This window comes from Acinonyx jubatus, chromosome A2 (genome assembly GCF_027475565.1).
Source record: "Acinonyx jubatus isolate Ajub_Pintada_27869175 chromosome A2, VMU_Ajub_asm_v1.0, whole genome shotgun sequence".
NCBI classification, from domain to species: Eukaryota; Metazoa; Chordata; class Mammalia; order Carnivora; family Felidae; genus Acinonyx; species Acinonyx jubatus.
This window is the reverse complement of record NC_069383.1, coordinates 69,221,439-69,244,461: the sequence shown is the minus strand read 5'-3', so window position 1 is coordinate 69,244,461 and position 23,023 is coordinate 69,221,439. Positions and strand designations below refer to the sequence as shown.

The 23,023-nt window shown below is 41.5% G+C and overlaps 1 protein-coding gene across 5 annotated transcripts in view; it reads left to right on the top strand.

Moving 5' to 3' along the window:
• The first annotated feature begins 10,876 nt into the window (after nt 1–10,876).
• Nucleotides 10,877–23,023, top strand: part of DYNC1I1 (dynein cytoplasmic 1 intermediate chain 1) — a 313,205-nt gene continuing 301,058 nt past the window's right edge. For 2 of the 5 annotated variants that reach the window (XM_053218428.1, XM_027071927.2), the window contains exon 1: nt 11,245–11,448. The gene's annotated coding sequence lies outside the window, so the exon portion shown is untranslated. Of the gene's footprint in view, nt 11,026–11,244; nt 11,449–23,023 lie in introns of those variants that run through there. The other 3 variants (XM_027071928.2, XM_053218429.1, XM_053218427.1) reach the window with 3 other exon arrangements.

Below are 23,023 nucleotides of genomic sequence, written 5' to 3'. Positions count from 1 at the left end.
CTATCAAATCCCCAGGTTTTGATTTCTATAGAGATGATTATCAGGATGTGCATGCATGTGTGTGTGTTACTGTAGGGTAGCTTTTAGAAACCCTTTTTCTAACATGGGATATTCTTCTTTTTTTTTTCTTCCTTTCAGTGTCTCTTGAAGTAATTATGTTTTTTCCATTGCCGTTTTGTGCAGCTTTCTTCCTTCAGCACTAACAGCTGAACAGCTGCTACCATTTTTGTCTTACCATCTTTCAACTTCAAAAGTAGAGAATTAAAAACAAAACAAAACAAAAACCAAATACCCCCGGAAACTGAAAATCTGTAAGAACACAGTGCTAAATAACAAATAGTTCACAAGATTTAACAATGATCCTCTCTATGTATGTGACACTGTTCTAATGCTTCACTCATGCTAATTCATTTAATGCTCAGGGCAGTCCAGTGAGGCGGTGTTGCTTCCCGAACTTGGCAGCTTCCTGGGTGAAATCTGAAACTCATACACGTAGGGCAGGGAAAGATGGAAGAAAGAGACAGGCCACTCCAGGTTGGTAGGTGGCAGGCTGAAAAAGCAAGGGAGCTTCGATACAAAACTCATCGTGACCAGCCACAAGAACAAGTAGATCTCCAAGCTCACCTGCCAGAATCTTAAAAGTTTATATATAGGCCTTAACGGGGTGGGTCATGTATACCATGCAGATGGGCTCAACAACACGTTGCTGTCCCAGGTTATGCCCCTGAAACAGCTCTGGCTCTGAGAACAGGAGACAGAATGCACATTCCAAGTTCAGGGGAGAGGGATAGGGGCCTCCTATTGTCCTATTGCCTGGGTCCAGTTTGAGGGTCAACTGACAGTCATGTCATCTCATTGACCTCCTCCAACAGGTAGGTGTTATTCTCATTTTACAAATGAAGAACCCAAGTCAGAGAAATTACATAACTTGTCCAAGGTCAAGTAAATGTTTTCTGACCTAGATATCCTGGCCTAAATTCCAGTTCTGAGACATCTATGCAAGATTGGTTATAGCAACTGAATGAAACCCCAGAAGATACACAGTGTTTATACAGTAAGTGAAGCTCTTGGGTTCTGGAAGCAAACATCCTGATTTAGGGGCCTGGCTTTTACTCTTTATAAACTGTAAGAGCTTGAGTAAGTTACTTAACCTCCCTGAGTCTCAGCTTTGCTGTGCATCAACCATCAGCATGATGATAATGATAATGTATGGGGAAGAGCCTATCACATAGTAGGAAGCTGCATTCTTGGTGCTCAGCACATAGCAGGTGCTGGAAAATTATTTACTGGATGTTAGTTGTTATAATAGAAAAGCATACACTGGGGTGCGCAGGTGGCTCAGTTGGTTCAGCATCCTACTTCAGCTCAGGTTTGTGAGCTCACGGTTTGTGAGTTCGAGCCCCGTGTCGGTCTCTAAGCTGACAGCTCACAGCCTGGAACCTGTTTCGATTCTTTGTCTCCCTCCCTCTGCCCTTCCCCCGCGTGTGCCTCTCTCTCAAAAATAAGTAAATGTAAAAAAAAAAAAAAAAAAAAGAGGAGCATACACTGACAAGAGTAGCAATTTGTCATTCATGAGAGCCAAACCCTATGCTTTTCTTTCCTTCTGCCTTCCTTCCTTCCTTCCTCCCTTTCTCTTTCTCTCTCTCTCCCTTTCTTTCTCTCTCCCTCTTTCTCCTTTTTCTTTCTTTCTTTCTTTCTTTCTTTCTTTCTTTCTTTCTTTCTTTCTTTCCTTAAGTAGGCTCCACACCCAGACATGGAGCCCAGTGCTGGACTAGAACTCACAACCCTGAGACCAAGACCTGAGCTGAGATCAAGAATCAGATCCCTAACCAATGGAGCCACCCAGGTGCCCCTCTTTTCTATTGTTTCAAAACTCTCTCATTTCTCCAACACTTGAGGTGTATCCTATGAATGACTCATATCCATAAAGCATAAAGTACACTGATATTGCTTTGACAATGATGTTTTAACCAATAAAAAAGGCCACCCTTGCTCTCTTCTCCTGTCACCCTGTCATTCTCATTTACAGGATATCTGAAGATTTGAAGAATAGTTGGTCATCTGTGAATGGTGGTTAAAATACTGATTGCTCCTATTTTTTTCCTGCCTTAAACAATGTCCATCCATAAATTATACCTGATAGAATACTTATGTAACCCAACTTTATATCTGATTTGGAGAAAATGGCTCAAAAGTATATTCTGATTCTGACTGTGGGCACTGTGGAATGAGGTAGCAATTTCACACATAGGCAAAAGGCAATCTAAAGAGCTGCGAAATTCAAAGGGCCACTGAGGCTCTGTATCGTAAATTCATGAATAGAACACATTTAAGAGTTGAGTGAATGTGTCAACCCTTAAATTATCCCCTCATGCATGCATAAAATTCTAAAAATTCCATTGGAAAATAAATCTCTAACAATAAACCTTAATGGTTGAAAACAAAAGTAAGCCAACAACCAACAAAACTAAAAGACAATCGATGGAATGGGACAAGATATTTTCAAATGACTTATCAGATAAAGGGTTAGTACCCAAAATCTATAAAGAACTTATCAAACTCAACATCCAAAAAGCAAATAATCCAGTGAAGAAATGTGCAAAAGACATGAATAAACGCTTTTCTGAAGAAGTCATCCAGATGGCCAACATACACATCAAAGAATGTTCAATAGGGGCCCCTGGGGGGCTCAGTTGGTTGAGGGTCCGAGTTCACTCAGGTCATGATCTCATGGTTCGTGGGTTCGAGCCCCACATTGGGCTCTGTGCTGACAGCTCAGAGCCTGGAACCTGCTTCAGATTCTGTGTCTCCCTCTCTCTCTGCTCCTCCCCCACTCACACTCTGTCTCTCTCTCTCTCAAAAATAAATAAACATTAATTTATTTTTTAAAGAAATGATGCTCAACATCACTCATAATAAGGGAAATACAAATTAAACCACACCGACACACCACCTCACACCAGTCAGCATGACTAAAATGAACAACTCAGGAAACAACGGATGTTGGCAAGGATTTGGAGAAAGGGGAACACTTTTGCACTGCTGGTGAGAATGCAAACTGGTACAGCCACTCTGGAAAACAGTATGGAAGTTCCTCAAAAAATTAAAAATAGAGCTACCCTATGACCCAGCAATTTTACTACTAGGTATTTACCCAAGGACACACAAATGCTGATTCGATGGGGTGTATGTATCTCAGTGCTTATAGCAGTGCTGTCAACAATAGCCATATTATGGAAAGAGCCCAAATGTCCATTGACTTATGAATGGATAAAGAAGATGTAGTGTATATGTATATATATATATATATATATATATATATATATATATAGAGAGAGAGAGAGAGAGAGAGAGAGAGAGAGGGAGGGAGAGAGACAATAGAACATTACTTGTGATCAAACAGAATGAAGTCTTGCCATTTGCAACAACATGGATGGAACTAGAATGTATTATGCTAAGTGAAATAAGTCAGAGAAAGATAAGTATCATATTGATTTCACTCATAGGTGGAATTTAAGAAACAAAACAGACGACCATAGGGGAAGGGAAGGAAAAAATTAGATAAAATGAGAGAGGGAGGCAAAACATAAGAGACTCTTAAATACAGGGAACAAACTGAGGGTTGCTGGTGGGGTGTTAGGTGGGAGGATGGGGCTAAAGGGGCGATGAGCATTAAGGAGGGCACTTGTTGGGATGTGCCCTGGGTATTACATGTAAGTGATGAATAACTAAATTCTACTCCTGAAACCATTATTATACTATATGTTAACTAACTTGGGCTTAAATCAAATTGAAAAAAAAAACCCAAATATTTTGGGGGGAAAGAAAAAATTAAGCCATATCCTTCCAAGAAGAGATGGAAACATTTTTAAACCATTTGGTAAACATTTTTAAACCATTTTAAACCATTTTTTAAACCAATTAAAATTGATCCAGTGTCCAAAATTGTTTGAAATAATGACAGGACTACTTTACCTTATAATGAGGTCTAATCTCAAAGGTTATGGACTCCCTGTCTCTGATTTTTCTCCTCCTCCTCCTCCTCCTCCTCCTCCTCCTCCTCCTCCTCCTCTTCCTCCTCCTCCTCCTCCTCCTTCTTCTTCTTCTTCTTCTTCTTCTTCTTCTTCTTCTTCTTCTTCTTTATTTCTGCTTCTCTGGAACTTTCTGTCTGTCTTTCTCTTTCTTTTCCTCCACTCCACCACAGAAATGAAACATGAAATATATTCTTATTTGTTGGCTCTGTTGAACAAAACATGGATTTTTATTAATTGGTTACCCTGAAATGTTTCAAAGCATTTTCTCAAAATACACATATCTATTTATATTTTTAACTCTTTTACTATGAAGAAAAAAAAACAATGTTATCAGACTCTTAATGGTAGTTAATCATCTAATTCAACCTGATTTTATATGACCTTATTTATATTTTACAAGTTGGAACATTAAGAAACTACTTGAACAGTTCAGCAATTCGGCAATTTATCTCCTCGACATGAGCCTTTAGTGAGAGAAAAAGCTTGAGTTACAAATGATTATGTAATATGAAGGATGTCAAAGTAATGAAGGATGTACAGTACCTCTAGGCAGCTGATGATATTTTATCTTCTATTGCTTTTAACCCATATGGTAAGAAAACCGTAATAAAAAAGGTAGGTGAAAAAGAGACTATTAAGTATAGTTCACTAACAGAAGATGAAAAATTAAATTGAACTTTAAAGTACATTGAAAAAAAGTTTATTCACTACTGTTATTAGATCACTTCTTGCAAACTGAGAAAAGCAAAGCAAAGAATTGCCCGAAGGCTCCATGACAAATGGACATACAGCTAACTCTTTAAAATATTTATGAATCATCCTTTATTCACTTCAGACCAGTATTCAGAATTTGAATACACACACATACACTTGCAATAATAAAAAATTCAATCTAAAGTATCAATTTGGAAATCTTTCAAAACATTTGAAATATCTTTCAAATCTTTCAAAAAATTCTTTGCAAGAGGCAAAGAAATGGTCTGGGTAAGCCTTAAGATCTTGTTCTTATAGGGGAGCATTAAAACATTGAAGGCTTTCTCATGTGCTAATTGGTTTTCTTGCTAAAAACTTAAATGGAACCATAATCTCTTTCTTTCACTATCTTCCCATAAATGAGTTAAACTTAAATTCGATAGGCCGTATTTTCAGAAATCATCTGGTCAAAAAATGTGAATTATGTTACCCTGTTGGTTTGCAAATTGGCCCCCATACATGAAAGGCAAGGACAGACAGAAGACAGAGACGGAAAAAAGATTCATAGGTGGCGATTTTTATACACAAGCGAACTTACATTAGAGGCTTGTCTGGAGCGGCCACAAGAGGAGTAGCTTTCCATGCCCACCTGCCAGAATCTTAAAAGTTTATGGGGTGCCTGGGTGGCTCAGTCAGTTAAGCGTCGTCAGACTTCAGCTCAGGTCATGATCTCACAGTTTGTGAGTTCCAGCCTCGCATAGGGCTCTGTACTGACGGCTCAGTGCCTGGAGCCTGCTTGGAATTTTGTGTCTCCCTCTTTCTCTCCCCCTCCCCTGCTCATGCTCTCTTTTTCTCTCTCTCTCAATAACATTGCTCTCTCAAGGCTGTCCTTGAAAACGGCTTTCACTGTGAGAAAAGAGGGCAGAAGTACATTTCAAGGACGGGGAGGGAGGGGGTGAGGAGTCTCTGATTGCTGGGTCCAGTTTGCTGGTCAACAGGTGGTCATGTCCTCTCGATGAACTCATATCCTAAATAAAGGATTTCACCTGAATACTTAGCAAATGCAGGAGAGCAAGGACCTGGGGGTCACAAGGGCACCGCTGGCCACATAGCTCTATCCATTCATCACTAGCGTGAACGGCACCTCCCTGGAGGATAGACAGGGGTAGTGTATATTTCTAGTTCCAGAGAATACTGTAGCATATCATTATAAGCTCCCTGGGGAGGGATTCCTTCATGGCTCATTGCATCTCAATGGAACCAGAGTAGCACAATAACTACCTAAGTGGTATGTGTTGGAAGTGGTGTGCAGGGAGAAAAGAACATGATACTTGGTACATATCCAAGAAGTGAGAGGGCACAATCATCTTCTTTGATCCTGACTCCATCCTTATCCTGACTCCTCTGTTAGCAAGGAGGTGAAAGGCTTCATCCATCTTTAGCTTCTTGTTTCTGATGACTACAACGTATATTGTAACTGTTGCCAAATAAGATTTAGTGTACGTTTAGGGAGTTTTAAAAGGAAGAAGTTTAGGGGCGCCTGGGTGGCTCAGTCGGTTGGGCATCTGACTTCGGCTCAGGTCATAACTTCACAGTTTGTGGGTGGGTTCGAGTCCTGCGTCGGGCTCTGTGCTGACAGCTTGGAGCCTGGAACCTGCTTGGGATTCTGTGTCTCATTCTCTCTCTGCCCACCCCCCCCCACCCCCGCTTTGTACTCTGTCTCCATCTCTCAAAAAGAAATAAATGTAAAAAAATAAATAAATAAAAGAAAGAAGCTTATGGTATAAACCTCTATTGTTTTCAAGTGACTTAATGCTGTTAGTGAAATATTCCTCATATCTAACAGGCTTGTTGGAACATGTAAAAAAAAATCCGTAGTGGAATCACCCAAAATAGCCAGCATTTTGGTAATATTTTTCTGTTACCTTTCATTCCTTTTGCTGTGCATATCCACATAATAACAATATTTAACATTCATTTAAAATTTACTTGTTGCCAATCACTGTATCAATTTTTTATAAGAATTATCTCATTTAATCCTTATTACAATCTTTAAAAAAATTTTTTTTAATGTTTAGTTATTTTTGAGTGAGAGAGAGATAGAGTGAGGTAGGGGAAAGAACAGAGAGAGAGGGAGACACAGAATCTGAAGCAGGTTCCCTGAGCCATCAGCACAGAGCCCGATGTGGGGCTGGAACTCATAAACTGTGAGATCATGACCTCAGCTGAAGTTGGACTCTTAACCGACTGAGCCACCCATGTGCCCCAATTCTTATTACAATCTTAAGAGATGGGCAGTATGATGACCATTTTACAGATGAAGATATATTGAGGCATAACAGGGTTAAGCAATTTGTGCAGAACCACATAGCTAGTGAATCACAGGAGCTAGTTAACCCAGGTATTCTTGACTCAGGGCCTGGGTTCTTGACCTCAATTTAATATCTCTGATTTATACATTCCTTTAGTACTAAAAATTGTGTTATTTTATACAGATTGTTAAAACATATGCATTTTGGCTTAGCATCATCTTTGAAAGAAAAGCTGATGGAAGGAAATGTAAAGGGGAAGGGGAGGGACAGATACAAGGAGGCAAAAGTGAAGGGGGTTGGTGATTATAACACAATTACATGCCAAATATAGGTAATTATAGTATAAGTGGAGTTGTCTTTGGAAGTTATTCAAAAAGCATTTAAAAAATCTAAAACTATATAACAGATATCTCTGAATTCATTCTTCCAAAACTGATAGCAAATTTTATGTGAGTATATTTATTTATTGTAGGTTCTTTGCATCTATAAAAACATAGACAACATGCTGTAATGAAGTGTCCAGAAGACAAAAAGCAAGAGTTGCTTTATACATTGCAATCATTGATTTCATCCTAAGTCACTCTTCGATTTCTAGTAAATCTTAAAATACTAATAATGCACCTTTTTTTCTGAACATCTATTATTGTTTTGGTTTGGCACAAACTGACCATCTTTAGCCATATAATCAAAAAATACATAAAACATGTCTCACTTGATATATATCCTACACAAAACTATATATGACATTCATCAGTGGTTTTAAATTAGTTTCCTTACAGGTTTTTATTCTGAGCACTATGTAGAACATATGTTGTCTTAACTGGAGAATATTTTCAAGCATTTTTTTTTTCCTCTTGGTTATCTTTCAATTTTAAAAGCCAACTCAGATGGCTCACATTTCTTTTCTGTGGTGTTAGAGCCTTTGGATCACTGGGGTTAATCTTCAGTTTTATTTCTTCCAACCAAGATATAATGGACTGAAGAAAAACTTGCAGAGGAGACTCTTGGGCAGATAGGAAGAAATCTGGTACATAAGAATGTTGCTGGAACCTGGGTGAAATGGGGTTCTAGGCAAGTGAGTTAGACAAGGGAGCCAGCTGCGGGCCACACCTGTATCTGGCACTGATGTATGAGGTGCATGAGGACAGAAGACTCTCTTTCTTGAAGGCTGGTAGTGACTCCAAGGTCTCAGTAGTCCCTGAAGTCTGGTAATATCACAGATTGGACACTGAGTTTAGAGAGTACAAAGCTCTGGGACTTTTCATGCTGACTGAACTAATAATAGCAAACTAGAGCTAACATTTATTGAATGTTTCTAATTATATGCTACGGGCTGTGCGAAGTGCTTCGCATGGATTAATTCATTGAAATATCACAGGTGACAAGTGTCATTATTACCCCTTTTTGACTTCTAGGAGAGTTGAGTCTCAGAAGAGTCTACTAACGTGTGCAAATATACAAAACCAGTAAGCAGTCAACTTAAGCTCACACTCAGAAAGTCTGATTCCAGAGTAGGAGAATTTAGCCACACCACTGTCTCTCTGCAAGACTCTTTAGCAACTTCTTAAAGGCTAGTAAGTTAGAAATTTGCCTGGCGTGTTTTTTATAGTAACCATTTAACTAATTCTTGGGGCTCTTCTTTCAAACTTTGGAGCATTAAATAGATTAAGAGGTGAAACGGGTATATTTGCAATGAGCAGTTTATGACTTGTAGGGGGTATAGGGGGAACACTGTACTACTGCGTAAGTTTTTTGTAAACTTAGAATACTCTAAAAAAATAAGATCTATCAATAAAACTAAGGTAAAGTCTATGCATGCTATCTAATCCCGTTCTCAAATGCACATTGCCATCTGTCAAGATTCGTATCCAACTGTATACATACACCCAGAACCTCTTCAACAAATGCCTCCAGATCATGAGGATGCCCTACTGTAAGGCATTTTCCCCTTCCTGATCTCTCATGGCAAATGTCTTTCTACCTTTTTTATTCTACTTTTATTAGTCTGTTTGGTATTAAAGCCAATTGCGTCTTTTCATTAGATTTTGAGTCTCTGGAATATAGACATCATTCATTTCTTATTTCTAGTCCTACACCCAATATCTATACTATGCCTGTACACATGATAATGAAAATAATTATAAGCACTTTTTAAAAATTTGTGCTGGGGACATAAGCCATTATGATAAACACAACTTGACAAATTCAGGCCTTCCTAATCCTGACCTAGGTTCTTAAAATGAACTTTGAATTAGTCTTTACTTGTTTCAGTCTTTTATCCATAGAAGCTCCTGGATGACCCTTTCCAAATGTCATTTCCTGCTCAAATATCTGTAATGGTGGTATTCCACTATCTTCTTTTCAGCCTTCCCTAAGTCTCAATCTGCTCCCCCATGAGTCTGCCATACTTCAAAAAGCTGGACCACTCAGCATTTGCTGGGTACATGTGGTTTCTCTTTTCTAGAGCTTTGTTTATGCCTGGAAATGTTCTTCCCTCTTCATTTCTACTCTTAAACCCCTATCTATCTGTTTCAGATATTATCCATATTCACAATTCTAATTTTCTCCTATGACCTTCCCCACTCCAACCAGATGAGCTCTTGTTGGAGTTCTTTTAACATATTGTATTGCTTTGGCCATTTCCTTATTGTTCGCCTGTAAAAAAAGTTTATTTATGTTGAAAGAGAGAGAGTGTGAGCACATGAGGAGGGTAGGGGCAGAGAGAGAGGGAGACAAAATCCCAAGCAGGCTCCCTGCTGTCAGCACAGAGCCCACCACAGAACTCAGTCTCACAAGCCATGAGATCATGACTTGAGCCAAAACCAAGATGCGGTCGCTCAACCAACTGAGCCACCCAGATGCCCCTGTTTGCCTTTAGTTATATGTTTACCCTTCCTTCTACCTTCAACTGGATTTTAACTTCTTTGTAAAAAGGGCTTATATTCTCCTCATTTTTGGACCACCTGAAGTTCCTAGCTTTGGCAGGTAGTGGGCATACAATAACCCCCATATTGGAGAGACAGTAATACCAGTTGGTAATGTACAAGCAGTGAAGTCAGGTGAACAGGGGTTCCAATCTCAGCTACATCACTCTGTAGCTGGGGAACTTGGGCAAAGTAGTTAACTTCTTTGATATTCAGTCCTTTAACTATGGGGATGGCATTTTATCTACTACACAGTGCTAATAAAAAACTTAAAAGAAAAATGTACGTAGAGTTTGATTTCTATTAAGTATCCAATACATGGCAATGGCAAGTGTTTGTTTCATAAGTTTTTTTCTCTGCAATATCTTGAATTCCTTCTTTCAAAAGACATTCCACTTGTCTATTTTTTAGCCAGACTTACGGTCACAATAATTTGCCAGGAAGGCAAAATTGGCAAAAAGGATGGCCGTTTCATAAGTAGGTATAATATCATATTTACCTCTATATTTATTTATTTTGAAATTACTGTAGCACTTGATTAAATAAATTCATAAACAGTTACTCAGCATTTATTATGCATCAAACACTGTTGTAGGTGTTGGGAATACAACAGCAAAGAAGACACAGTCTTTGTCCTTCAGTAACTTCCATGTTAATGTGGACAGTGACCTCACAGATATTCAAGAAGCACAACGAAAAACTTAGCTATAAAATGGTGCCAAATCTGCACTGATTAGAAGCCCAAACTCCATTTCTGGGTTTACCACTTAGCTGTTACAGTAAGCTTTGAGGGAGTTCAAGAATGGTTACCCAGATTTTTAACAGCTAGGAATCCAAGAAGCAACGTTGTGGAGGCGAGCTATATATACATTTTTTTTCTTCTGGGGAAAAAAATAGGGATAAATCAGACCTATGTCTTTGTGTGTAGCAGATGGAGCTGAGCTTTCTCTATTTCTACTTAAATGACCTTAAAGTAGTTGTCTGGGAGTGAAAGTTGTTCAATGTTGGCATGTCGGCAACAGCTCCCAAAACACCGAAGCTCCTCTGTTTGCAGCAACTTAGGTGAGTCCTGCGATTGTACAGATAGACGGGTTGACCTCCCCAGGCCCCCGGTTTGCCACCCGCTGCTGGGCCGGCGCCACCCCTCCCTTGCGAGACCGGTGCGAAGGCTGCGAGCGGAGGGCCCTCCCGCGGGAGGGGCGCGGGGCGTGGAGGGCGTGGGCGGGGGCGGGGCGAGCCCCGCAGACTGGGTGCTCCGAGGGAGCTGTCAGTGTCAGGCTCGCGGAGAGAGAGGAAGTGCTGGGTCCCCGAGGAGCGCGAGCCGAGCGGCCGGCGCAGCGTGAGACAGCACATCCTGCGCGCGCCGGGCCCGCCGCCCTCTGGAGCTGCTCGAGCCTCGACCCCGCCGCCCCCCGGGGGCCGCTGCCGCGCTCGCTCGGGGAGCCCAGTGCCGCCGCCGCCGCCGCCGCCGCCGAGCGCGTCCAGGTAAACAGGAGGGGGGTGTCGCGCTCTCCCGGCCGCCGCCTCCGCGTCGCCCCTCGACCCTCCCAGCCCCAGGGTCGTCTGCGCGGGTAGCCGGGCAGTAGTTGGGCCGCCGCAGCCGCAGCCGGACCCCTGCCTCGGCCCCCTCCCCAGGCTCCTGCGTGCTCACGCGGCGCCCTAAGGCGGCCAGAGCCCCCCGCCCCCCAGCGACACCCCCCTGCTGCAGTTTCCCCCGGTAGAGCCCAGAGGCGGGGGCAGAGGAGGAGGGGTCGTGGTGTCATCACCTTGTCGCCCACCTCGCGGGCTGGGAGGGGCGTCCCAGTGTGCCCCGCCTCGGTCCGGTCCTGGGCGGCAGAAGGCTAGCGGCGGTGAGATCCGCACCCCTGTGGGCCACCAGCTGACGGCCCCTGGGGGAGGGGAAGCTGCAGAGGGAAGGGAAAGGATGCTGTTTGATTACATTTTCAGCTGTCTGCAGAGCTCTTAGATGCTGTTGCTACCCGCCAAGTCGGAGGGAGCGAATGTACTTCCAGCAGGGCATTAATTAAACACTCACGCAAGAAGATGCCAGTTTCTCTCACTGCTGCAAAAAAGTGTGGTTGGGGGATGTGTTTTCGTGAACACCTTCCTAGCCGCGTGGCTCTCCTACCCCCACTCTGGAATCGCTGTGGCCTTATAAATCTGTGCGTCGTCATCATTAGGGCAGTGATCCTAGCAGCGCTGATGGGAACTGAGTGTGCGAGAGTCTCATGACTTGTGTCTTGGTTAATAAGGTTAAGTGGAAACCCAGGATCAGGACAGGAAATTACTTTGGAAATCGGAGACTCAGCAAAAATGCAGAGGATGGAATATAGTCTATTCTGGCCTCTACCTCATCTAGGTAAGGGGCAAGAACAAATGGCCAGCCATTTTCTTGCCTGGAATGCCTTTCAAGTGTGCACTGTAGACTTATTCTAGTTCAGGGTTGTGAAAAATTGCTCCCAAATATTCCAGATTAGCAGAAAGCATAGCTGACAGTAAGGCATGGGTAACTGCAGAAGACAGCGTATGGCTAATATTAGCACAGCTATGGGTGACGGTCTATGAACATACTTTCACTGTGAAAATTATAGTGAGAGACAACGTTAGGAAATTTGGAATGGAGACTTCAGTGCAAGTTGCATCCTGAGGGTGCCGGTGGGAATGTGATTAATACTTCCTCTGATGATTTAAAATGCCAAATTTTGTCCAGAAGTTCTTTGTGTGAGAAACAAAGGCCTTAAACTCTGCTCTTTTGACCATGTTTCTCAGTAAAAATATACTCAGTCATCAAAATGTTCTCTTCACGGGAACCAACCTGTCAATGTTTTTTAAGTTCTGAGGATTCAGTGCTCCAAGAGCCATTTTTCTGTAAGATCTTGCAGCATCATCATTAGGACATTAGGACAATATATTTTGGCGCCCAGTAGAGGCTTTGTACAGCCTGTCCAGTCTGGCCCCAGTTTTTGGCCCAGCACATCCCCTATGTCTCTCTTTTTTGTCCTTGTCTTGGGCCCCAGGCACTGATGCACCTGCTTCCTCTCCACTTGGACCTGAAGGATGCAGGCACACAGTGCCCAACTGCAGAGGGATGGCTCAGCCCCTCCACACCCCCAGCCTTTCCTCTTCTACTGAAACATGTCCTGAAGCTCTTTGGTGTTTGAGATCTACATCATCAGGTATAATCACTATTAGGGATATGGACAGAGAAAAAATTTAACCCACAAGAAAGTGAGGCAATTCTTACAGTGGTGGTCCCTGGTGCCTAGTTTCTGACAAACTTCTGAGATTATAAGAAGAAGTCAGGGGCACCTGGGTGGCTCAGTTCCTTACCCTCTGGACTTAGGCTCAGTTCATGATTTCATCGTTTGTGAGTTCGAGCTCCACATTGGGCTGTCTGCTGTCAGCACATAGCCCACTTTGGATCCTCTGTCTCCCTCTCTCTCTGACCCTCCCCCACTTGTGTGTGTGCATGTGTGTGTGTGTGTGTGTGTGTGTGTGCACGCACTCTCTTTCTCTTTCTCTGTCTCTTTCTCTCTCTCACAAAAATAAAATTTAAGAAGAAGTCAACCAGCATTTGTGTCATCATGCTTTATGTCTGAGAGGGCTCTGTCAACTTTCTTACCAGCCCTTCTACTTCCCCAAACATTTCTTCCCAAGTCTACATTTAATAAATAAACCTTTCCTGGTTTTTTTTTTAATTTTAGTTTAGAGAGAGTGAGAAGGTGTGAGCGCACATGGGGGAGGGGCAGAGAGAGAGAGAGAGAGAAAGAGAGAGAATCTTAAGCAGGTTCCACACTCAGCACAAGCCCCATGAGGGGCTCAGTCCCACTACCCTGGGATCATGACCTGCACCGAAATCAAGAGTTGGACACTCGGGGTGCCTGGGTGGCTCAGTCTGTTAAGTGTCCGACTTTGGCTCAGGTCATGATCTTGAGGTTCGTGGGTTCAAGCCTCGCATTGGGGTCTGTGCTGATGGCTCAGAGCTTGGAGCCTGCTTCAGATTCTGCATCTGCCTCTCTCTCTGCCCCTCCCCCACTTATGCTCTGTGACTCTCTGTTGCCTAAAAATGAATAAATGTTTAAAAAAATTTTTGAAGGGGCGCCTGGGTGGCTCAGTCGGCTAAGCGTCTGACTTCGGCTCAGGTCATGATCTCCCAGTTCGTGAGTTCGAGCCCCACGTCGGGCTCCGGGCTGACAGCTCAGAGCCTGGAGCCTGCTTCAAATTCTATGTCTCCCTCTCTCTCTGCTCCTCCCCTGCTCACGCTTGGTCTCTCTCTCCTTCAAAAGTAAATAAAAACATTTAAAAAAAAATTTTTTTGAAAAGAGCTGGACACTCAATGGACTCGTGCCCCAATAAGCCTTTTCCTTGACTCCAGCACTGAGTCAGGTAATTTTTGGGGATTCATCTTGGGTACTTCTCTGTCTGGTCTTGTAAAATACATACCAAGTCTTCAAACCATGTCTCTCAACACGGACTGTGCATAGGCTTCATCCAAAGTGATCTACCTAAATGGGCTACTGATTCTTTCCATCACCTGTTTCTTTCTATAACTTAACCTAGCCTCAGATGAAAAGGTCTTTTGCAAAGTTAAGTATATCCTTCATCATTTTGTTTGCCTTACATTTTGCTCTGCCAAGTAAAGCAAAGGTTAATAATACACTGAGCAGTTTCCTAAATGTATTACCTTACCGAAACATTTGCTAAAATGCGTTGAGCACTTGGCCCGGACATTGGATTTTACGTTACTTCTCCATGTATTAATTTATTTAATCCACAAATATCTTATGAGTTATATATTATTTGTAATCCTATTTTACAGATGAGGAAACAAAGATACAAAGATGCCAACTAACTTTTTTGAAAATTGCTCAACTGATAAATTATAGAGGCAGGATTTGAACCCTAGGCAGTCTGAATCTACTCTCATACTACAGAACAATTATATTGGTTAATTTTCATATACTGAATACCAAGCTCTTTTCTCATGTTATTTCGTTTTAATCCTTGTATGAATCCTATGAAATAGATGTTATTGACCATATTTTATAGATGATGTGACTGAGTTCAGTGACATATTCAGGGTTATAGATAATCAATAGCAGATGCAGGGTTCAAATCAGGTCTGTTTGACTCCCAAACCAGAGCTCACCCAGTTTTGCTAGCATCCCCTATCAGAAACAAGAAAAAGCTGAACTTGTCTGTCTCTTTCAGGTTTGCTACCTAACATCCCTATGGACCATTCTCATGTCCTTTAAGCCTCAATGGTGGCCATACTTTTTGTCAGCAGATTGATAACTATGGATGATATGGCAAACTCAATGTAGCACTATAGCTCTTCTGAAATCGAGTACCAATTTGGTTCTCTCTCCTTAATGAAATTAGGTAATTACCCATGATACTTTGTGGATCCCAAGTGCCATGTAAATAGTCATTTCCTTGATCAGGGATCCCTTTTACTAGAAAATGTTGTGACTTCTACACCCCCTATAAAATGTGAGAAAATGCGTTCTTTGGGGAACTTTGCTAGGACAATGAACTTTTAGGGTTCACTTCTTTTGAGAATTAAGTTAATCTGACTCTCATTTTATTTCTTTGAAATTTATAAACTTTTGCCCAGATCCATATAAAAAATATTCCTCTTGATTAAGAACTTTTCATAGATATCCTGGGCTGATTTTCTTTGCTTCCTCTCTACAGAAAGCCTGGCACCAGAATGTCAGAGTGAAGCTTGCATTGGAACATAGACACTACTCTCCAGGTGCAAACCCTGAGGAGCCCACATGTTCATAAGGCATCTCCTGATTCTTTGTTCAGAGGAGGCTTCTTAAATAGGAGTCCTAGGCATTGTGGAGAGCAGGCACATGATGGTGTTCTGGTGGTCACCGAACCCGATAATACTGATGCAAAATTTAATGCGTATGTATAGAAATGCAACTTTCTGGTGGCAAGGGGCAGGGTGTGGGATTTGTGACCAAAAAGAGATTAAGAACCACTGGTTCACAGGCACAGTTTAGAAGAGGGGCTAGAAGCTGAGGCCACTGTGCTGAAATGTGTAGAAAACAAGGCAAAACTATCCTATGAGCACCAACCAAGAAAAAAATGTTTGTAGCTACCAGAGCATTGTTGGCATTTTGCTACCAAGGCATTTTGAAGGCAGGGGGTGGGGGGTGGGGTGGTACCAACTTACACTAATGCACGCTGCAACCAAGTGAGATCTTCAAGAATGGCAGGAAGCCTTAGCGTTGCTTGCCATCCATTAGGTACTTACCCTGTTCATGTTTAGGTTCATCAAATCATTCTAACAGCCCTGTAAGGCTGACATTCTTATCTTCATTTGACAAACAAAGAATCTGATGCTTGGAAACATGAAGCCACTTTGTCAAGGCCACCTGAAACCAGTTTGTGGGAAAGCTGGATTTCAAATGCAGGTTGGCCAGATTCCAAAGTTTGTTTATTCTGTTCCCATCGTATGTCATTGTTTTTCTATGTGGGATGCCAAAAAATACCGTTTACTGTAGCTTTTCATTGTGGCAAGACAGAGAGTCCTTCAAGACAGAGAGTCCCCCACGTGCTGATGGGAAAAGCCTAAATGTATTATCCAAAGAGAACAAGAAAATTAGACGTCTCTCAGTGTACTGGAGAATAAGCAAGTCCTGCTTTCCCTTGAGGTGTGCTAAAGCCCCTACATTTAATTCTCAAGTGTCACTAGGTATCAGGCTGAACACAAAATGCATAGCGGTTTACAACGAGGACAGTCCAGAAAGTTGACTTTGCAGGAGTGGATATAAACCAAGACTGTGTTCATTGCAAAGATTAATTTATTTCAAAGCTGAATTCGAAGCTGCTCAGTGTTCTGGGGCTTAGCTGATATAGTGACTGTGTCATGATCCGGAACATTAACTTGGTACTAAATCTTGGGAGCACCTCTGCTTACCAGACAACCTACATACCCTTTAGTTTTTGGTTCTTATCAATCCTGAGATCCTCACAAGCAGCAGTTTTATTTCCAAAATATTACTGAATCCCTAACATTTCTATCCTCACCCATATTTTTACTATACTCTTAAAGAATGACCCATTGTTTTCATTTTTGGGGCACAAACCAGCTAATGCCATCAGTGTGGCAAACACACAAAGCAGAAATTTATGTTGGAGTCAAGGGCATTCTTTATAATAAAGTAATGAGTCTCTGGCACTACACAGGATGATTGCACTTGATCAACAGATCTGCCTGGGAACCAATACCAGTGTGCTTTATTATGCTTCAATTTTTTTTTCTTCTATAACCTCTAAAGAATTTTTAAAAATTCTGCTGCTCTCTTATGCTACACATTTTAAGTTGGCATCTAACTGTTTTCATTGTAAACTTGAAGAATCACAACGAATGTGATTTCCAGAATATTGTAAACTTGGATACTTAAAAATAAAATGATGTAATTCTTTGAATTCAATTACAATCTAAATACTATCTCAATCTCTCTATAAAAAAATACCTGAAGAAGCTCCTCAACAAAAGGGTATTTTTATACCTTGTGGTCAAGCATCACAGTCAGATTTGGGGCTTCAAGTGTCACGGTTTTTTTTTTCCCCCCTCTGGTAATGGGGAAGAAAGGCTTTTGCAAAAATGGAGGTGGGAAAGGAAGCCCTGAATGATTCTAAATCACAGGCATGTTCTCTGATAGGTTAGTTTCTGGAAAGATTAAAGACAGAATCTTCAGATCTGGAAACTAAAATGTCATTAGTTCTTCTCATGCTTGCACAGTCCTTAGAAACCCTTGATGGGCACCAGGGACACACAATGCCAATTATCAGAGCATGCATTTATTTAGCACAGGTGTTGTATGTTATAGGTCATTGTAGGCAGTGGCCGGGAGTTAGGTCCTTGGCCTTCTGTCTGTGTGGCTCAGACTCAAAATGGGCAGGGCTGGAAGGACCTGCAAAGTCAAGGGTCCCACCTCCTGCCCTGCGGCTGTCTTTCCCCTATGTAGTGATTTACAGAAGAAATTGACTTATTCTAGTGTGTTTTAGATCAGTGTTTCTCAGTCAGGGGTGATTGTTCACCCTAGGGACATTTGGCAATGTCTAGAGGCAATTCTGGTTATCAAAACTGGGGAGAGTGGCTACAGGCATCTAATAGGTGGTGGTCAGGGCTGCTGCTGAATATCCTACAATGCACAGGACAACTCCTGTGACAAAGTATTATCCTGCTCAAAATGTCAATAGACACTCTGTTTTTCTATTGAATATTTCCTGTTGTAATTTAAGTCCATTTCCTTGTTTGGTCTTTTACAACATAAGAGTACAACATCTAAAAGACAGCATAAGACAAAAGAAAGAAGAAGCCAGATATCTCACTTAAGCTATGTGAGCCTCAGTTTCTTCATCTGTGAAATGGGGATAATGATACCTGGCTTGCAAAGTTATTATAAGGATTACAGATAATGAGAAAACAGGGTTCAATACATGTTACACACTCAGTGTGTGGAAGATGCTTCTTATTATCCAGCAGCAATTATATCATTCTCTAGCCTTCTCTTCTCAGGGATATGTGTGATCTTGCCTTCCTTTGAACCAAAGGTATGCTTTAAAAAAAATTTTTTTTATATTGAATTGTACTACTTATATGCATGCCTCTTTCCCCCACTACACTCCAGGCTCCCTGAGATACCCTTGTATCTTTCAGCTGAGGGTCTTACACATGGTGGAGGCTCAACAAGCTTTGTTGATCTGAAATACTAACCAGAATAAATCCCACTTAATTTTCTTTTTATTATAAGATTTAATTCTTTCCCCTTGGATCACTTTAATGTGTTTAGTAAAAACAGTCACTTCCTGAAATGTAGTTTCCATTGTACGTCTGGGCCCAATTTGAATGTAGACTTGGTAATGCCTAGAATTCTGGAATCCTTGCCTTCCTGAATTAGGATCATGTGGAACATTTCTGCTGTGAGAAAGGGATCTTGAAAGGGACAACTTTTCATTCTAGAAATGGCAGGCAGGATGGTTTGAGTCTTCTGTTTCTTTTATGAGCCCCTTGGGCTAATTTTTTGATCTTTGGTTTGGTGTCTTTGGTTTCCTTCCAGTGGGAGAAAGGGAGATTTTGATTCATTTGTCAGATTTCTATTTTATGCTAATGTCTAGAGTGAAGCCAAGAGTAATGTGTATATTTTAAATAGCCCCAATGAGTAAATGGTGACACAGTACTGTATAGACTTTGCCTACCATCAATTTCCCTTTTAGAATGCAAGCTAGATGGTCTACTCTGACCTGAAATAGTACCCATTTCTTTGTTTAACAAGCAGAAGATTTTAGTAATTAAAATGGGATGAAGTCCACACCTTTTAAAAGCAATTTAGATCCTGTGAGGCACATATGGAGGCCTTTACAAGTTTATCTAGTTGTTGAGTGTTACAGTGAGCCCATGCTTGGAGGATGACCATGGGATTGTGTCTCGGAATCAGCTTGTGGAATTTCAGTAGTTGGTGGTTTGGGTGGCTGGAAAGTTAGTTAGCAGGCCCTGTGGGGGGATGTGTGTTTTGACAGTGTCCCCTTTTAAAATGATGGCACGTCTCCCGTTTCACCGTCTGCCCCACCAGTATCAAAATAGCAAGGGGTTGTGGGAATTGGTGTGTATTTTGTGGAAGAAAGAATAACAAAAAACTTCTCTGCCTGTTTCCTTGAAAAGTGTGACTTTGTTCACTCTCAGAGGGTATAGGTTACCGCTGATTTGGAAAGGTGATCTTCCCTCTTTGAATGCTTTCAGACTCAGAGGAAAGTGAGAATCTATTTACATAAGTTAAAATGCCAAACTAAATCTCCCAATGCAAATACGGACCACCCAGGGACATGGTTTGGGGTTTCCAATACAGATTTTCTTGCTTCCTCTTTTAAGCTTTTTAATATTTTTCAAATGCTGCTGAAAAGTAATTGGCATATCAAACAAGGATGAAATCCCATATCCCTGTAGATTTTGAAGGGGAGAATCATACCCATTTTCTTTGAGAACTCCTTGTTTTAAAAATTAAAAAGTATGAATAGCTAAAATTGAAAGACCAACAAGTTGTAGGTTTTAGTTTAAAATAGATGGAAAAGTCAGGTTGCAAAACAGTTGTAAGGGAAAAGGAAAATACTTTCTTCAAATGTTCCCTTTCCCTAGTACATTCTGCCCAGGCACAGCCATTTACCTGAGTAAAATGGGCAGAACTTTGCTTTGGGGATAAGCCAGGGAATTGGAAGGATCACCTCTTAACATTGCCAATACCACCTCTGCCTTCCCCAACCCTGGACAGGTACATCTGGGCAGCACACGGAAAGAGTATTTTCTAAACTCTCTGGGGGAAGATTCAGAATGAAAGTTGCTTTAACCAGGACACATGTTCTGGTGACCGTGTGGTTAATAATGACAATTAGTGCTTTCTTAGTCTCTATGCCTGTTAAAGAAAAAGTTATTCATACACTTGTTAAAGAAATGGTAAGGCAGGCTTTTTATCAGGGGGACTATTCTGATAGATGTCTAGACCCCTGCACTGGAGGTTTGGAGTAGGGGAGAGAGATTGGGATCAGCTCTGAATACACTAAGGAAAAGTGGGATTTATAGCCAAGGAGTCAGGGTGGGGGTCATTAGATGGAAAATTACTAAAAGGAAACATCCAGGGTAAGGGGAGTGGAATCAGGATAAGCCAACCTAACAGGATTCTTGCTGAAGGCAGGCGAGGTGATCAGACACCACTTGGAAGATGGTAGGGGATGAGGAACTTCATCAGATATCAGTTTGATATTGGTGATCAGATATTGAGGGTGGAGGATTCTGGCTAAACTGACTTAGCAGGACTTTTGCTAAAATGGGACTCTTGAGAGCATGCCAAGGGATTGAGGCCAAGTTAAAAAAGAGCTTGGAGGAGACTGGCTATCATTTGGTCAAGGAGAGAATCCTTGGCACACCCTCTCAGTGGGCATTCCATAGCGAAGTGCAGGTGGGGATGATAAAAAGAGGGTGCTTGCAGTTACCAACACTAAATCCAAAGGTGGAGAGCAATGAGAATGCTGGATCATTGGAGTGGATTTGGGCCACAGGAGTGTATTTATCGGGTTAGGTTGCATCACAATGCAGTAACAAACAACCACCAAGCGTCAGCAGAGTAACCCAACAGAAGATTTTTCTTGCTCATGTTACATGTCAGGTGTGAGCCAACAAGGGGCCCCATTCATCAGACCCACTCAGAGACCCATGCTGAGAGAGGCTTCATCTTGGTATATATTGCCCCAATCTCATACATGGTCACTGACTGAAGCAAATCAGATGGCCCTGTCTGGCTACCAAGGAGTTGTTAGGTAGAGTTTCAGAGTGGGGGGACAGGAATTTTTGTGATTAACCTAAATGACTATTAAAGGAGTGAACTTCCCTGGGTTCTGCCTATTCCTGCTGCTAACCACAGTTTCCTAAAGGCATCCCTAGGAAGCTCACTGACATGCAACCCACATGTGGTGGTTTCAGTATTCAACTTCAGTTGTACCTGAAAGAATGCTCTTATAGAGTATGAAATTCATTAGAATGATTTTAGCCTCATGAGTAATAACAGCATCCTGGAATTAGTGAGCTTCCAAATCTAGATTTTACTAATAATGAATAATGAGTACGACTGAATGCTTTGTGGGTGCATGAAAATGAACAAGGTATAGACCTTAGGGACTATGGGACTGATGTCTAATCAGGGAAAAATAGAAAAGTTTAATATATATATAACATGTGGCTGTGTGTTACCACATACCTCACATGAAATAAAACATGGTAAATACCTAATAGAGGAATAACAAAGTTCAAAGAAAGGAAGTGATTAATAACTAATCACTTCTTTGAATAATCACTTCTTTGAATTTTCAAGCTCACCAGACACCAATGTCAACTAGGCAAAATCATTAATATTTTATCTTCATCTTTATTTTTTGTTCTTGGGTCTGATCTGATCTGATCCCAAAACAAATCACAACAGTGGTCAAGAGGCAGTATGAGATCCTGGCCTCTGCAGCTGGAGTTCAAATCTCCGCATTGCCCATTACTATCTGTGTGACCTTGACAAGTTATTTGGCTTCCCTGTATCTCATTTTCTCCATCTATTAAACAGGAGTGATAATAATAGAGCCACTTCCTAATATTGTGGTGAGTCTGAAAGAATAAATCCTACTTAATTTTCCATTTCTTATATGATTTAATTTTTTTTTCCCCTGGATCATTTTGATGTGTTCAGTACAAACATTTGACTTCCTGAATGTGTCATCCATTAGGTCTCTGGGCCCCAAATGAATGTGGGCTTGGTAATACTTAGGATTCTGGAAGCCTTGCCTTCTGAATCAGGATCCTATTGAACATTTTTGTCTATGCCCAACAGAGCAGTGCTGGGCTCTGGGTGAGTACAACATAAGGGTCAGCCTGCATTTTCCCTGGCTTGTGAGGCAACCTCAGTCTAGAGACTATTGTTTAGAGTATCAAGTTGGCTTCCATTCTTATCTTGGAATTCAGGTCTGCTGAGGACACATTTCCTAGCCCCCCTCCTTCTATCCCCAGCATTTCAAAGCAATGTGAAATTAAAATCTACTGTGATACAAATCCATTGTGGCTAAATCATGCAAGCATTCTGTGTGTCCAGAAAATTAAAAGGTGCAGGAGCTCAAGACTCATACCACAGGTAAAGGTTTAAAGAGCTAGAGGCTGGTTATGATGGAGAGGAGGCTGTGTGGCTCATCTTGGCAGATGTACACCTTTTCTCTCCTCTGTGGGTTTTTTTTTTTTTTTTTATCTTCCCTTCCCCCACCACTTCTTGAGTACAGTGTGAATGAACTTGACTGGATGCTGCAGAAAGCCTGTGGGTTGTAAGCAGGTGAAAGTGTGGGCACGAGGACTCTATTTTTGGCAAGTAAGTATGAGGGACACCTCTCTAGCCCAAACTTCCAGGGAAAAGGAAAGTTCATATCAATATAATGCAGAACCTTTGATTGACTCAAGTTAAAAAAAAAAAAAAAAGAAAAAAGAAAAGAAAAAAAGACTGGGCTACCTTTATGGTAG